This window comes from Syngnathoides biaculeatus, chromosome 3, assembly GCF_019802595.1.
Source record: "Syngnathoides biaculeatus isolate LvHL_M chromosome 3, ASM1980259v1, whole genome shotgun sequence".
NCBI classification, from domain to species: domain Eukaryota; kingdom Metazoa; phylum Chordata; class Actinopteri; order Syngnathiformes; family Syngnathidae; genus Syngnathoides; species Syngnathoides biaculeatus.
This window is the reverse complement of record NC_084642.1, coordinates 4,792,851-4,808,696: the sequence shown is the minus strand read 5'-3', so window position 1 is coordinate 4,808,696 and position 15,846 is coordinate 4,792,851. Positions and strand designations below refer to the sequence as shown.

The following is a 15,846-nucleotide window of genomic DNA, read 5'->3' as shown; positions in this document are numbered from 1 at the left end:
AGAGAGTGAATACGAATCAGGACGGGTCCCCTCCCCGAGCATTTTGCCAGCTTCCCATCATTTATTACGATGATCTACGGCTGCTCTTTACGTCCTGACTTGATATTCAGGCTCATGTGAGGTGTGGATCATTAGGGAAAGCTTTTACCATTAATAAACCAGTGTTGTTTACATGACTAATACTCCAAGAGGCAATGAGGTTGGAGCATTTCGAGGAGGGCATTCATCTTCCCCACACCAGTTAACGCCGACCACGGGGCCGTCGGTATTTACTGGGCTGTTGAGGGGGGAAAAAAAAACGGGGTTGACAGACTTCAGCATGTAAGGTGATGTTCGGGGAAGGAAGAGACTTGGTTTGGTTGGGTTCGTTCTAAACAGAGCAGCTGTATTGGCACCGGACAAGCGTGAAGATTCCACCATGTTTGGAGAAAGAAGTGACCTCCTTAGGACTCTGCATAGGGACTTGGTCGAAGCACTTCTGATCACACCAACAAATGTCCGCGCATAGGTAAAGCAGCAACATAGAGTTAAGACATCTTTTTCCACATCTATAGGCTGCTCAAATTGCCCAATGTATGGTATACCTACCTACCATGTTCCCTCTAAGCTGCGCAACTGCGCATTTGCGCACTTATCGCGCACTCTCAGAGCAGAGGAAAACAGATCCAGTGCAGTGAACTACAGGCCTACGTCTATTTTTATTTTAAACACGGAAGCACACCGCCTCTCACAAAGAGTTGCTGCTCAGGCACACCGGGCCACACACTCGAGCTAGTTTACCTGACACCCCCCCCCTCCCCCTCCATTTTAAAGGGGTACATTCATTAACAAACACCAGGGTATGTGAATAATAGAAGAAAAAGTGGTGAAACTGGATGAGATTTTCCATTTTTTGGAGTAAAAAAGGTCTGGTCTGAAGCCAAAGAAAAAAGTACAGGATGAGATGGTGTATAATGTTAAAATTCCACCTCGGCAGAGCCTGATCCAGGATGAAAGCACAGACGATACATTGCCCAAAAGCTAATTCTGTATTTTAAATACAGGAGGCAACATAACATTAACCTTAAAATGGTTTGGGAGCATTATTCAGCTTTCAACATGCATTGCTCAAGATATTCCGAAAGCAACAAATCAGTTTTACACCAAGAAAAACAGACGGGGATATCATTGTGGGTTAAAACAATGAAACAAAGTTGGAAGCGACATTTCAAATTTATAATTAATAGTTGGCTTGGTATGCATTTGTATTGTAGTGTATTTTTCTTGTTTGTTGACATTTTCAGTGTAAATTTGCAAAAACACAAAATTGTTCTTAAAAAATATATTGATGGGAATGTAATCTGAACCTTTTAATGAGAAATGTAACTTCAATGGATGAGGTCAGTGATTGATGACAGTGCATATATCTGATTTTGCTCACAGTGGTCAAAGGGGGCGCTCACGGGCTCAGCGCGTTTGCTCAGACACGTAAAAAATTGAGAGGGAACATTGCCTACCTACCTTTGTAATTTCAAATAAAAACAAAATCAGTAATCGAATCTTGTCGTTTGCTCAACTTACTGTATCACAGAATATGTGTGTATGCGCGTGGGTAGCGTAGTGGTACACCTGCTGCCGTTCAAGCGGCAAGAGGATGTTCGGTTTGCAGCCCGTGCCTTTAAAATTGGACTCCTGATGGGAGAAGTGCTGTCAGTAAATCATGTTTAATATCAGCGGAAACTAAAAGCTATACTTCTGTATTAGACTTCCTTGTGTCCGTAGTTCGGTTGAGTAGCTCGAGTATTGGGTGTTTAGTTTCTGAACTCAATAACTCTCCGCTTCCGCAACTGACAGCTCTGTTAAATTGTTCTCGGGAAACTTGAACAGATATGAGAAAGTAGAAAAAGACCAAGTTGGGCAAAGGAACGCGGACTTTCTGAGGTGCTTGGTGAAAAGCGAAACAAACATTCAGAGGTCTCTTGGCGCTTAGAAACCAAAACAAAAACGGCGAAGATTTGCTTTTGCAACAGCGCGCCGTACACCGCGGGGTCAACTTCAACCCACAACAAAAATGAGTATGAAAGAAGACGGGCCACTCTGTTATTAGCCTCTCTTTGATTGGGAAGTCAACACGTCTCAACCCCAAAGATCTGTTGTGGGAGCAGCCTACCGACACTATATTATGTTTTACAAGATTATTTAACTACATATATAATTTGATAGCAACCTGTGCCCTCCACTCCTCCCCTCCCAAAAAAGTGAAGTGTGGAGAGTCTGCGCGAGTGCAGTAGTCAAACGGGGATATCAGAGCCAACACCATAATTCGAGTATATAGCAGCTATAAAATGATCCCATTCTGATTTGAGAATTGAGGCATGATCCTCCTTGAGTCAATAAAATATGTGGCACCTTAAAATGTTGACCCACGATGAGAACTGCAGAAGTCGCAGTTTTCCGTTGGAGCAATAGCCAGGTATGAGGGTGTGAGTCGCCGAATAATTCGGTTGCCATTTTCCAGTTAAGTCACGCTCGGCGGTCAAAAAAAATTGATAATGCTTTAACTGCTGCAGAAACGGGCTTCAAGAAGGGTAAAAATCTTCATTTGCAATATCACTCTACATCCATCCATCCATTTTCTTCACCGCTTATCCTCACAAGGGTCGCGGGGAGTGCTGGACCCTATCCCGGCTGTCAACGGGCAGGAAAGCGGGGTACACCCTGAACTGGCAGGGCACATTGAGACAAACAGATGCACTCACAATCACACCTATGGGCAATTTAGAGTGTCCAATTAATGTTGCAAGTTTTTGGGATGTGGGAGGAAACCGAAGTGCCCGGAGGAATCCCACGCAGGCACGGGGAGAACATGCAAACTGAACCCGGGACCTCAGAACTGTGAGGCCAACGTTTTACCAGCCGAGTCACCGTACCGCCTCCGCCCCAACTCTTGAATGAATAAAAGCAAAACATATCACACACACTGCAAAAACGATCGCTTAGATATTTGAGTACCATGAATATTATGCAAATCAGATCGTGTACAGCAGCGGCCGCCAGACGGTGACGCAACCGAACACCCACGGGAGTTTGGGGACGTGTGTTCGATGCTGATGAGCATCAAATACCGCTGTCTTGTGGATAAATTGCGCCAACCTTCGAGGCCTCTCACAGATTTCCTGGGGGGGGGTTTGTGGAATCTGATCCAGCATGTATTGATCTTATTCTGGCAGCTGCGTTTGGCCAGTGTGGTGTTTTTCCCTCCTTTCATTCGCAACCCGACTATACATCCCCCAAACGTTACACACGTGCAAAGAAGATTTAACGCGCACAAAACCATATGTGGAAAAATAAAGGCACTCATTAAAAGCTTTTGGTGAGAGGTTAAAGCCGGCACGTGCTTCATTTGTCTTTTTAATAAACGAGAGGGAGCCAATTTTTACGACCCAGATGCAATCGTGATATGGAAAACATGAGACAATTTAATGATTGTCTTAAATAAAGTGGAACCAAACTATTTTCAGATTGTGATCAACTCTCTAAAAGACGATTCATCTGGAGCAGGAAAAGAAAAAAAAACTCTAAAGGTTGAAAAATAATTTGGGGGAAAAAGTAACAAGTTTCCTATGAAAGTCATGAGATTCATAAGCGAAGAAGACAGCATCCAGCGCGACGCCACAAGTCCGAGGCGCACTATGATGAGGTTTGAAGACAAATAATTCAGTATTTTAACGTCCAGAGCAAAAACACTCGCCCGAGCGACTCCGCACGTTGCTTCCGACCCGCTTCCAACAATTCCTCGAAGACCGACGCAATGTGGAGCATAGAAAATTAACATAGTCTCCGCACTTCAGGACATTATTCCGCCGTTGGGCTCCTGAATGCAACAGAAACCACGAGAGCCGAGATAAATCTCTTTTATACACGGAATTATTTTCGCTTGAATGAAGCTCCTAAAATCACTTCTACGTCTTCAAGATAACGACGACGGCCTGAGCACAAAAAACAATTGGTGACTTTTTCACAATCTGTGAATTGGTGAGTTTGCAAATGCTGAAACGTGAATAACGGGGACGTGGTTATTATTTAAGAGGACCTTGAACGCGAATTATGCGATTAATTCAACTTTGCATATGTATTGAAAATGTACAAACACGTTTTGGAAAGCTTGAGAGAATGTGGGAACTTTTTCAAGGCTTAGTTATAAGCGGTCACTATCAAATCCTTTTGGAATTGATTATCATATAGAAACTTCATACTCGAGAAATTGCTCCCCGCTTCCGCCCCCTCAAAAAAGGCCTAGTATGAAAAAGTGTTGGCTCATATATTATGAACTGTGAGTATGTTTTTGTTTTTTTTTTCAGTATTTTTCTATTAACTGTGAACAGGTATGTGCGCAGTGGCGGTAATTATCATGCGTGAAGTGTGCAATAGCACAGGGTGGCACGCCCCCCCCCCCCCAACTCCTCATGTACATATTTATCATTAACTGGGGGCGAACGGGTACACTGCGGTCAACCCGCACACAGCCAGCGAGGAGGGGCGCTCTTGGAAACTGACAAAAAGGCAAATCCATAATAGCCATCCATCCATTTTCTTTGCCGCTTATCCTCACGAGGGTCGCGGGAAGTGCCGGAGCCTATCCCAGCTGTCAACAGGCAGGAGGCGGGGTACACCCTCAACCGGTCGCCAGCCAATCGCAGGGCACATGGAGACAAACAGCCGCACTCACAATCACACCTACGGGCAATTTAGAGCGTCCAATTAATGTTGCATGTTTTTGGGGATGTGGGAGGAAACCGGAGTGCCCGGAGAAAACCCACGCAGGCACGAGGAGAGCATGTAATCTCCACACAGGTGGGGGCGGTATTTGAACCGGGGTCCTCAGAACAGTGAGGCCAACGCTGTCCAGCTGCTCCACCGTGCTGCATAAAACAATAACACAGACGCCCAAATTTTAAAGGTGGATCAGAGACACAAAAGAGATTTGCGTCACAGATGTGACTCACACTGATACTTTTGGAACATGGTTATTGAGTTAAAAAATTTGCATTTGGTGAAAAATGTGAGTCACTTACGACAAATGTTTTTAACTCTTCTTCTACTCTCCTAAGTACAAGATTATTATATATGTAAAATTGTTTTTTTAGTGGCGGCGGTATTGAACCCGGGACCTCAGAACTGTGAGGCCAACGCTTCACCAGCTGATCCACCGTGCCGTCAAAACGTTAGCACACACTGCCAAATTTTAAAGGTGAATCACAAGAGATTTGCGTCACTTTTTGAACATGGCTATTGAGTTTAAAAAAAAATTTGCATTTGGTGAAAAATATGAGCCACTTACTACAAATGTTGTAGCTTATATTTATTAACTCTTCTTCTACTCTCTTCCAAACAAATGCGCTGAGGCTGAACATTGATGAATATACATGTAAAATTGTTTTTTTGTAGTCCATGCAGATCACGTGACACACTTTGAGGTCTTGCGAATATGTTGACGCGTTGCCTAGAGTTACCGTAATTTCCGGACTATAAACCATGACCTTTGTCACACACTTCGCCAATTTCAGGGCACTTGGAGACAAACAACCGCATTCACAATTACACCTAGGGGCAATTTAGAGTGTCCGATTAATGTTGCTTTTTTTTTTTTTTTTAGGAAACCGGAGTGCCCCTGGAGGAAACCCATGCAGACACGGGATCGAATCCGAGACTTCAGCACTGTGAGGCTGACGCTTTCCAGCTGATCCACGTCAATCATCATTGCCGTTAGAAAGGATAACATAACATTATTAATGCAATTAATGTGAAGTTCAATGGAAACTTTTTTTTTTTTTCTTTTTTGGACTTCACAGCCTGCAAATGTGATGAGAATTTTTAAAGCCCCGTCAGTGTAGACCAGGATCCACCCAGGTGCAACTCAATTGGCACGCTTGCGGTAAAAAAACACATACGGTACCTTCAACCATGCTCCTTCTTCAGTTATGTACTGACAATATCATGCAAGCTCGCTCACAATCACAAGGGGATATGTCCGCATGATGGGAAAATAAGAAAAAACAGCCATACAAAATGCTAATATCGTTTTTGTGTCATTGACTGCCGGGCGGATTGCAATTTTGTCATTGTCCCTTCCGTAATACAGAGGAGGGACTGAAAAGTGAGGCAAAAAGATGTGCAGGGATTCGAGTTATTTTTGTGTACGGGCCGACATTTGACGGAGAGAGAGAAAGAGAGAGCGAGAGTTTCTGAGCTGGAATCGCTGATGAGACCGCGGGACGCGTCTGTCCACTTTCTAGATCACTGGGATTATTTTAGAAAATGCTTCCATGTCTCAGACCCGGGCAGGAACGAGAGAAGCTTAACTTGTCATCCCTTTGGAGAACGATGTAATTAACAGGCTCTGATGAGTAGCTCAATCTCCACACACACACACACCACACACACACACACACACACACACACACACACACACACACGGAATGATGGCGGCCTGGTTTCAGAGGAAAAGGGTGAGAGAGAGAGAGAGAGAGAGAGAGAGAGCGAGAGAGAGCGAGCGAGTGAGAGAGAGAGAGAGAGAGAGAGCAACAGCAAACAGCAACAATGTGACGTTGACTTGTCCTTGAAAACAACCTTGTATAAATTTCACTCTTCGCCAAAGTCCCTTTAAACTTGTTTGGTTACATTCAGAAACGTAACTTGAATATGCTAAAGTATCTGAAAGATGTAATTATTGTATTCCCCACCACCCCGCAAATGCATGCGAAGAAGATCTAAAGGACAGGATGGATTTTTCGCTCAGTCACCTTTCGGAGGCCCGGCGAGGCCCTGGGACGGGACCGCGGACGTCGCGGCAGAGAGCCGTGCCGCGCGTCCTCCTCCGTCCCCTCGAGGATAAATATTTGAATCTGATTATCCGCGTTATTTCCGTCCCGAGCGCCGACGTCGCGGAGAGGAAGCGCTAAAAGGAGGGCTGTATCGTGAATCGAAGACAGTAAAGGCTTTTATAATGCATGGCTACACAACGCTGTTCTATTTTATTAAAAGCAAAAAAAAAAAAAACGCGTCATCAAGTGGATGCGGTGGTGATGCACTGCGCTTGTGAAACATATTTAATTTAGAAGTTCCGGCATATATAGAAAATACAATTATAGCAGTGTCCTAGATATTTTTTAACCATTGAGTGGCACTTTCATTTTTGTCATGGGATTTTCTACAATAATATTTGTAATGCTTATTTGAGGATTCTGGTCACAAATGGCCAAGATTTTACATGTTGGTTTTAAAGATTTTGAAACATATGACTTCATAAATAATGGAATTAAAAATGTGACACTACTTGTAAATTGTTTTTTTTTTCTTTCAATATGTCATATTTAAAGCCCCACTGACGCGAAAAGCATGATATTTAGGAAGTATTTTTTTTTCTCAACTTGTCCCATTAGGGGTCGCCACAATGTGACATTATTTTTTTAATTAAAAAAAAAAAAAAAAAGACAGCCGGAATGGACCCGTCTGTTTTTTTTTTCACCACACAACATGATTTTGACGTATATGGCTTTTTGTAAAATCATCTGGAGGGATTTGTTTTCGAGAAGAAGCAGGAAGTGACGTTTTTAGCAAGCGCCCGCTCAGGCGGTCTCGTATGTTTCTACTAGTTTTACCTTCCGGAAAGTAGCTCTTTGTTCCTTCGTGATAGCCAAAATGGCGGCTCGTTGTATTGCTGGATACTGTTCGAACACTCGGGAGGATGGATTAACTCTTCAGAGAGACCCGGTTCGTCGTGAAAAATGGATTGCACGGGTGCTAAGGACGAGAGATTTGTGGAATCCAAATGACAGGTTGGTGTGTATAAAGCTACTTTAAAAAAAAAAAATTGTTGGGTGGGAGTTGGGGGGGCGTAAGAAAAGATCCGTGTACTTAAATCAGGGGCGCTAAATGTGTCGATGTGCCCGTCGGCCAGGGTGGCTCATACATATTGTCGGCGAGTCTGCTGTTAGTTAGAAGTGATCCGCATATCATCTAAAGATGACTCGACACGATAGGGTAATATTGCCCCGTCACGTTACTCGACTGTGAAATGTTCTTTTCTTCGAAATGAGCTTCCGTGTCGGAAAAATCCAAAAATCTCTGCCGTTCCTCTCTCATAACAGGGTCCACTCCGTGTTTTCAAAGGCGAATGTCCCGGTCTAACATCTGCTGATGACGTTGCAGGCAATATGGCTACCGCTTGGATGTCAAGTGAGACTTCTGCAACTCTCCGCTCTTATTTATTTTTTCATATAGACATTGAAGTGAATAATGTTATATGTATTTTTCATGACAATATCTATTTTACAATGTGTATAAAGACGTCAGTGGGCCTTTAACTTGGCGAGATTCTTCCTTGTGACAGATTAAACGGCATCACCTTTTCTGGTCACCCCGCAGATTTTTAATTGGATTTTGGTTTTTGTCCTTTCCACACCTTGTTTTCTTTTTTTCATGTTTTATTTTTTTATTAATTTGAACATGACATTTTCCTCTTCACGTTACAAGTAATATTTGTCATTTTAAGATTATATCTAATCTGGCACATCTGTAGTAGAGGTATAATGATCTCATTCCGAACGTTAACATACGTTGATTGTCCACCATGTTTCATATCACAAAAAAAATTGAATGATTAATAAAAAAAGAAAAGAAAAATCACAACATATACATAAATGAAGCTTAAAAACTGCCTAGTCAAACTTTTTTGTGTGTGCAAGCACAATGTAGCTAGCTAGCTAGCTGACTGCACCGTGTATTGGTAGAAATGGGCTGAAAAATAATAACTTAAAATAAGCACTAATTTAAAAAGAGGAGCTCAAGTTTTCATATAGTAGGGAAGGGACCTGTCATGCCCGACATACAAGTGCGCCACTGGCCTCTGATTTATCCACACGCCCCAACACACAAAATCATAAAACTCCCCAATTCAGTTCTACAAATTCATCAGGGTTCGCATGGTTTAACCAATTATCTTCAAACGTGTTTAGAAACTTTAAAAGGCTTTCAAAAAAATTTGGAGCGGTTATCTTCTGCTGCATATTGGACACGTGGGGGAGTAAATAAAGCGGACGGCTGGCTGGATCAATGACTGCGTCACTAATAAGATGACCTCTGACGAGCAGCACGGAATGGTGGGCAATTTCATCAAATCCGAGCCATACTGGGAACTCTTCATTAATCAGGTGTCACGGGGTCGTGCTCAAGGGCACCTTGACAGCGCTGAGGAAACAGACAAACAGTCATCTCGCTAGTATGAAAGCCGCTTGAACCTGCCACTGCCTCCCGCACTCGTTTCAAACAATCCATTTTGCACGGAATATTCCAGAAACTGTCCGCTGATCCAATCCCATCAATTGCGGGCTTTTATTTATCCCGACTCATTTGAAATGTAAAAGAGACCGCCGGGACATTAACCCGAGTCGTTTGTCAATATTGAGACTGCACTGAGAGCACTTAAGAGGGAGCGTTATAAAACACGTCCAGGACACTTCCATGAGGGCTTGATATGAAGTCATCGTCGAGCTCCCTTTAAACATTGAACAGGAGGAAAAGACAACGTGGAAATAACGATAAACATTTGTCATGGCCTGAACACGTAAGCCCGACACGACAATCGTGCGGCGTGAACGGCAATACTGATATGAGTCGCTCACAAGCGGCGCGGTGCGCACGCAAAGATTTGAAGTACATATACCGTAATTCCCGGCCTACAGAGCGCAGCTGGTTACAAGCCGCACCGAGTACATTTGTAAAGGAAATACCATTTGGTACATACATACGCCGCAGCTGTGTAAAAACCGCGAGTGGCCATACTTTTTTTTTTTTTTTTTTTTTTTTTTTTACAAAGACGGTACACAGAAAGAGTTTAACGCTACCACGGCGCTAAAGCTTATTAAGATAACGCTAGTGCTACCGCTAGCGTCGCGCTAATGTTATCGCTAACACCGCACGAACGCTAGTGCTAATGCTAAAAGGGCCGGTTAAAATCAAACTTACCGCTAAATATCACTGAGACACGCCAGTAACACAGCAGCAACACGCTAGCACAACGCTAACACTAGTGAGCGCTCACTTCCCGGCACATATATTCCACGGGTCTCACTCTTATGTTTTCTGCTCGAGTGCCCCCTTGAGGCCATTACAAAAAAATGCACAAATTAGCCGCATCGCCGCATAAACTGCAGGGTTGAAAGCGTGTGAAAAAAGTCGCGGCTTCTAGGCCGAAAATTACGGTTTATGCTAATTTTTTGTGACAACATTAGCCACAACAAACCCTTTGCCAAATTTAGTAGCCATGAAGAACAACAGAATCCAGTCATTCGATAATAATTCCTGTCCCTGTCTGTAGAGAGTGTTCCATCGCGAGTTCAAACTTTGTTTTCAAACAGTCTCGCAAATCGGGCAAAGTTACTGAAACGGTTTTTAAACAGATCTGAAAAAAACATTGGAAATAGGACAAGGTCAAACACAAAAGCCAGTGAGACTAAAACGCATCGTCCATCACCGCATCTTTCAACGTCGCGTTTGCTAAACCAAACAACTCGCTCGCTTTGAAAAGTGAGGATGGAGGCTCAATTCGTATTAGGTCAACACAAAGTACTACATCTATGATCTACATCTATCTGATTATCCTCGAGAAATGTTACCCAACATTACTTTGAGTGGGATCACTGAATATGGTTTTGCATTTTCACAGACTCGCCTTCTTTTTATCAAACAGGAAAAAAAAAAAAATGTTCATTTTAACCTACAAAGTATTTTCAAATGTTTTCCCTTTCAAGACATCAAAACAGGAACATCAAAACATTTTGTTTTCCACTGAAGAACAAAATTAGAGTTAGATTCCTTTTTCTTGATGTATTTTTTTTTTTTCTCCAGGATATCCTTCCTCAACACGGAGAAGCGTGCAAGCCGCTGTCAATTCTTATTTTCTCACTTGAAATCTTCTCGCGGTCGGATCTCGTCCTCGATCAGACTCGCCGGTCAGTCCTCGGACGTCATCGCAGCCGAAATGCGGCGGCGGTTTATGGGTTGGGTTTGAATGCCACTTGTGATGCGACCGACGAACATTGAACGTCTCTTTTATTTTGAAAAGCCCAATCCAGGTGTCTTTGCGGTGATACCAAGCACAATATGTGGAAAGTGTAACAGTACGTTGAATTAACCTCCTTCAGAATCCCCGAGGGGCTTTTCTACATTTTCACTGTATCCATCATGGCTTTTGTTGCTCGCTGAGCTTTTGTTGCCATTTCTGCCTCTCATGGGTGGCATTCACCTTCTAATCTTTTGAGCCCCCCCCCCACTCCAGTGCATTCTCAGTGCAGAGCAAATTTGCACCAACGATGTGAGGCAACAGCATACAAACAAAAAAGCTGGAGCTGCGAGCCTCCTACCTCACTCTTCATCTTGAAAGTTCATATTAGAATAATGACGGCAGAGCACAGATGATATTTCTCTCCCCCCCCCCCCCCCCCAACCTTCTGAGGGCTGCCCCGTTAGTTGTTAAGCTAAATTTATTTTGAAGCCACTTTGGTGAATATAAATTGTCAACAGTAAACATCTACGGGTGGAGTAGCTCAGGAAACGACAACTAATTAACACGTCAAGATATACCCAAGACCACAAAGTACCTCACATGATCTGCATGTTCTAAAAAAAAACATCCATTCATCCATTTTCTTTGCCGCTTATCCTCACCTTACCTATCATCGGGCAAGAGGCGGGGAACTAGTTGCCAGCCAATTGCAGGGCACATCGAGACAAACAGACACAATCACACCTCGGGACAGTTTTAGAGCGTCCAATTAATGTTGCATGTTTTTAGGATGTGGGAGGAAACCAGAGTGCCCACCCGGAGAAAACCCACGCAGGCACGGGGAGAGCGTGCAATTTCCACACAGGTGGGGCCGGCATTCAAACCCGGATCCTCAGAACTGTGAGGCCAACGCTTTACCTTTACGAGCTGATCCACCGTGCCGCCACTAAAAAAACAATTTTACATATATAGTAATCTTGTACTTTGCTTCTGCAATTCTTTCAAAACAATGTTCAGCCTCAGCACGTTTGTTTGGAGGAGAGTCGAAGAAGAGTTAAAAACAACATTTGTCGTAAGTGACTCACATTTTTCACCAAATGCAAATTTTTTAACTCAATAACCATGTTCCAAAAGTATCAGTGTGAGTCACATCTGTGACGCAAATCTCTTTTGTGTCTGTGATCCACCTTTAAAATTTGGGCGTATGTGTTATTGTTTTATGCAGCACGGTGGAGCAGCTGGACAGCGTTGGCCTCACTGTTCTGAGGACCCGGGTTCAAATCCCGACCCCACCTGTGTGGAGTTTGCATGTTCTCCCCGTACCTGTGTGGGTTTTCTCCGGGCACTCCGGTTTCCTCCCACATCCCCAAAAACATGCAACATTAATTGGACGCTCTAAATTGCCCGTAGGTGTGATTGTGAGTGCGGCTGTTTGTCTCCATGTGCCCTGCGATTGGCTGGCGACCGGTTGAGGGTGTACCCCGCCTCCTGCCTGTTGACAGCTGGGATAGGCTCCAGCACTCCCTGCGACCTTCCTGAGGATAAGCAGCTAAGAAAATGGATGGATGGATGTTATTGTTTCCCCATTGTACGTTACCTAAAACATTAGATATACAGTGAATAAAGGTTTTAGAGCGGTGACAGTTTGGGAACGGAAATAATCCAGGCAAATGCCAAGATATTACCGACAAGAGATTTCAAGGTTTTCTGAGTTTTTAGGGTCAAATTTTCCAATGAAAACAACGTGTTTAGCAGTAGCTTCACATTACTTCTGGCGTGAATGGTTACTCTGTGCCGTCTATTCGTGTCGGCTCCTCGACTCACGCTGGAGAATAAATGAAGCCATCAAGCGGCGTTTATGGTCACTGCCATCGCCAGACCTTGTTGTCCCTCCCCCACTATGACATCATCCTGTCTGCTGCAACTGACCTTCAAACAACTTAAACCATTACGGCACATTCCCCGTCCACCGCGTCCCCGTTGACAGAAATAATCGGCGGCTGGCTCAGATGGCGATAGGCGGCTGCTTTGCGTGGCTGCATGGCTGGATGGCCGGATGGATGGATGGATGGATGGATGGATGGATGGATTGAAAGACTGATGGAGAGACAGAACTAAAACTTATTTCTCTTTTGTCATGAAAAGTAAACCTGGATGTCCTTGACTTTGTCTGCTGCCGCATCTCGCTAATTGCAAATCATAATTTTAACAGTCAGGATTTACAAATTCTGCCAAAACCGTTTTCTTTTCTTTTTTTAATGCAATTTATGTCTCCAATGCACACACGTAGACGCGGAGTGACACGCTCGTTAGTCATTCTGTCATAAAAGCAATGTCAGCGTGAACAATAAACGTGGCTTATCTCAAACAAAGCTTTTTTAAGTGATTAAAAAAAAGTGATGTTGGCAGGCGGTGCTTCTAACAATGGGTCTCGAGCACGGAACGTAGAAAGTCAGAAAGAGAGAGAGAGAGAGAGAGAGGAGAGAGAGAGAGAGAGAGAGAGAGCGAACACTCCATTTAAATCAGAACACGCAACTCATTTGGGTTTACGGTGATAAAGCAGCAAAATTAGACACCTATCAAACAATCTGAAGCCAAAATAAATGAGGGGAGGTCGCGCAGCATACGGGAGGTCGTTTTAAGAGCGACAAGAGGGAGATGGAATGATCAGGAGTTAGTGAGGATGAGGAGGAGGAGGAGGAGGAGGAGAGATAAGGAAGTAAAAACTTCACTCACCCATACACGCACATGATGTTGCCGCAAATGTATGCAGTACGTAAAGCACGATGGAAAAATTGTTCAGTACAAGAACTGAGTAAGTTGCAACAGTTATAGTTATCCCCTGGTCTGAAGTTCTGTTACAGAGGTATGACCAATAAGAAACTGAATCATGAATTATGCGTCTCGCAAGCATATTTGACTCTTTTCACCCCTGCATCCTACTTTTAAACTCAACATTAATCGGATATGTAAATGGCATGTACGCTTCGGTAATTATCTCTCCATGTCACAAAGCTCTATCAGCCAATTTTTTTTCAAGGTGATGTCACAGGTCACAGAATTGTGCGAGAGAGGTCTGAAGGAGAAGCAAGATTTTGAAAAGAGGAACTTCAGAATATTAAGTCGAGGAACAAAAGGCCTGAGTGTCAAAATAATGTCCATGACAAGCCAACTGTAAACGGTCTTAACTTACATTCAAGTATATTCGAGTGTAGTCTAATTATGTTCATCATCACGTCGTTCACATTGATGAACTCTCATATATATGTGCGTGAATGAGAGGGGGGGAAGAGTGAGGCTACGGGGAGAAGAGATGGCGAGGGTGGACGACTTCAAATACTTGGGGTCAACAATACAGGGCAATGGTGAGTGCGATACGGAAGTGAAGAAATGGATCCAAGCGGGTTGGAACAGTTGGTGGAAGGCGTCTGGTGTGCTAGGTGACAGAAGAGTCTATGCTAGGATGAAGGGCAAAGTTTATAAAACAGTGGTGAGGTCGGCCATGATGTACGGATTACAGACGGTGGCACTGAAGAAACAACAGGAAGCAGAACTTGAGGTAGCAGAAATGAAGATGTTGAGGTTCTCGCTCGGAGTGAGCAGGTTGGATAGGGTTAGAAATGAGCTCATTAGAGGGACAGCCAAAGTTGGATGTTTTGGAGACAAGGTTAGAAGAGAGCAGACTTCGATGGTTTGGACATGTCCAGAGCCGAGAGTGTGAGTATATTGGTAGAAGGGTGCTGGGGATGGAATGGAGATGCCAGGCAAAAGAACGACACGAAGACTAAAGAAAAGGTTGATGGATGTCGTGAGGGAGGGCATGAAGACTGTGGGTGTGAGAGAGGAAGATGCACGAGATAGGCTTACATGGAAAAAGATGACACGCTGTGGTGACCCCTAACGGGACAAGCCGAAAGGGAAAGAAGAAGATTACGTTGTTCGCATTCTGATCTTGAATGTTAGTTACAGAAAGGAGAAACAAAGACAAAGTCTTGACATTTTACATCATCACCTTTGGCAAGTCTAACGAGGTCATTGTTCCTTGTGTATTTGAAAAGGAATTCAGATATTGGAACGGACGTTGTTTTATTTGTGTTTTGTCGTACCGTGTCTGATATTACCAAGTAGGAAATAAACTGAAGCGCGGTTGTCTGAAAATGTTTTGCCTGTTCCTTGAGCTGAGGGACAGCGACAAGGTGGTTTAGTTGTAGTCTTCCACACAAATAAATGATCACAACTGTATCATTTAATTAAAGACTAGACTAAAGAATCAGGGCAACTAGCATCTTCCGAAACGAAAGATCAATTATTAGAAAAGCGTTCACTGATCAGATTTGTTTTCACAGACAGATTTCCAAGTCATACAAATACCGCCTATGATTGTTCAGACCCAACAATGGGACATCAGTCGGCTACTGTGCTAACAACTGGTGATATGCGAGTAGATTGAGTGGAAGAATCTGTTTAAGTTTGCATGCTACTACAATCATTCGTAAGAGCTTGTACCAGCTTCATTCAACATATCGGGTACTCGTAAATGCTGCAGATACCAGTCACCGATACTTAAGATAGTCCTTGGTACATGGGCGAATCATCATGTATCGGAAAGAAAGAATAAAAGAACGATCATTTGTTCGCAATTATGTCATTGTGTTGATTGAAATTTTGCCTATCATTGGGGAGTACTCCAGAGCGAATACTCATACTGGTCAGGGTCAGAAAACAAACGTGGTATCGACTGTCCCTATCATCGACCGTACTGCTCTGCCTCGTTGTGGTTTTATAGGTGCAGAGGAGGAACA

General features: G+C 43.6%; 1 long non-coding RNA gene across 1 annotated transcript in view; it reads right to left on the bottom strand.

Annotated features, from left to right (window-relative positions):
* LOC133497692 (uncharacterized) overlaps positions 1-15,846 on the bottom strand; it is a 184,612-nt gene that overhangs the window by 59,264 nt on the left and 109,502 nt on the right. The window lies entirely within an intron of this gene.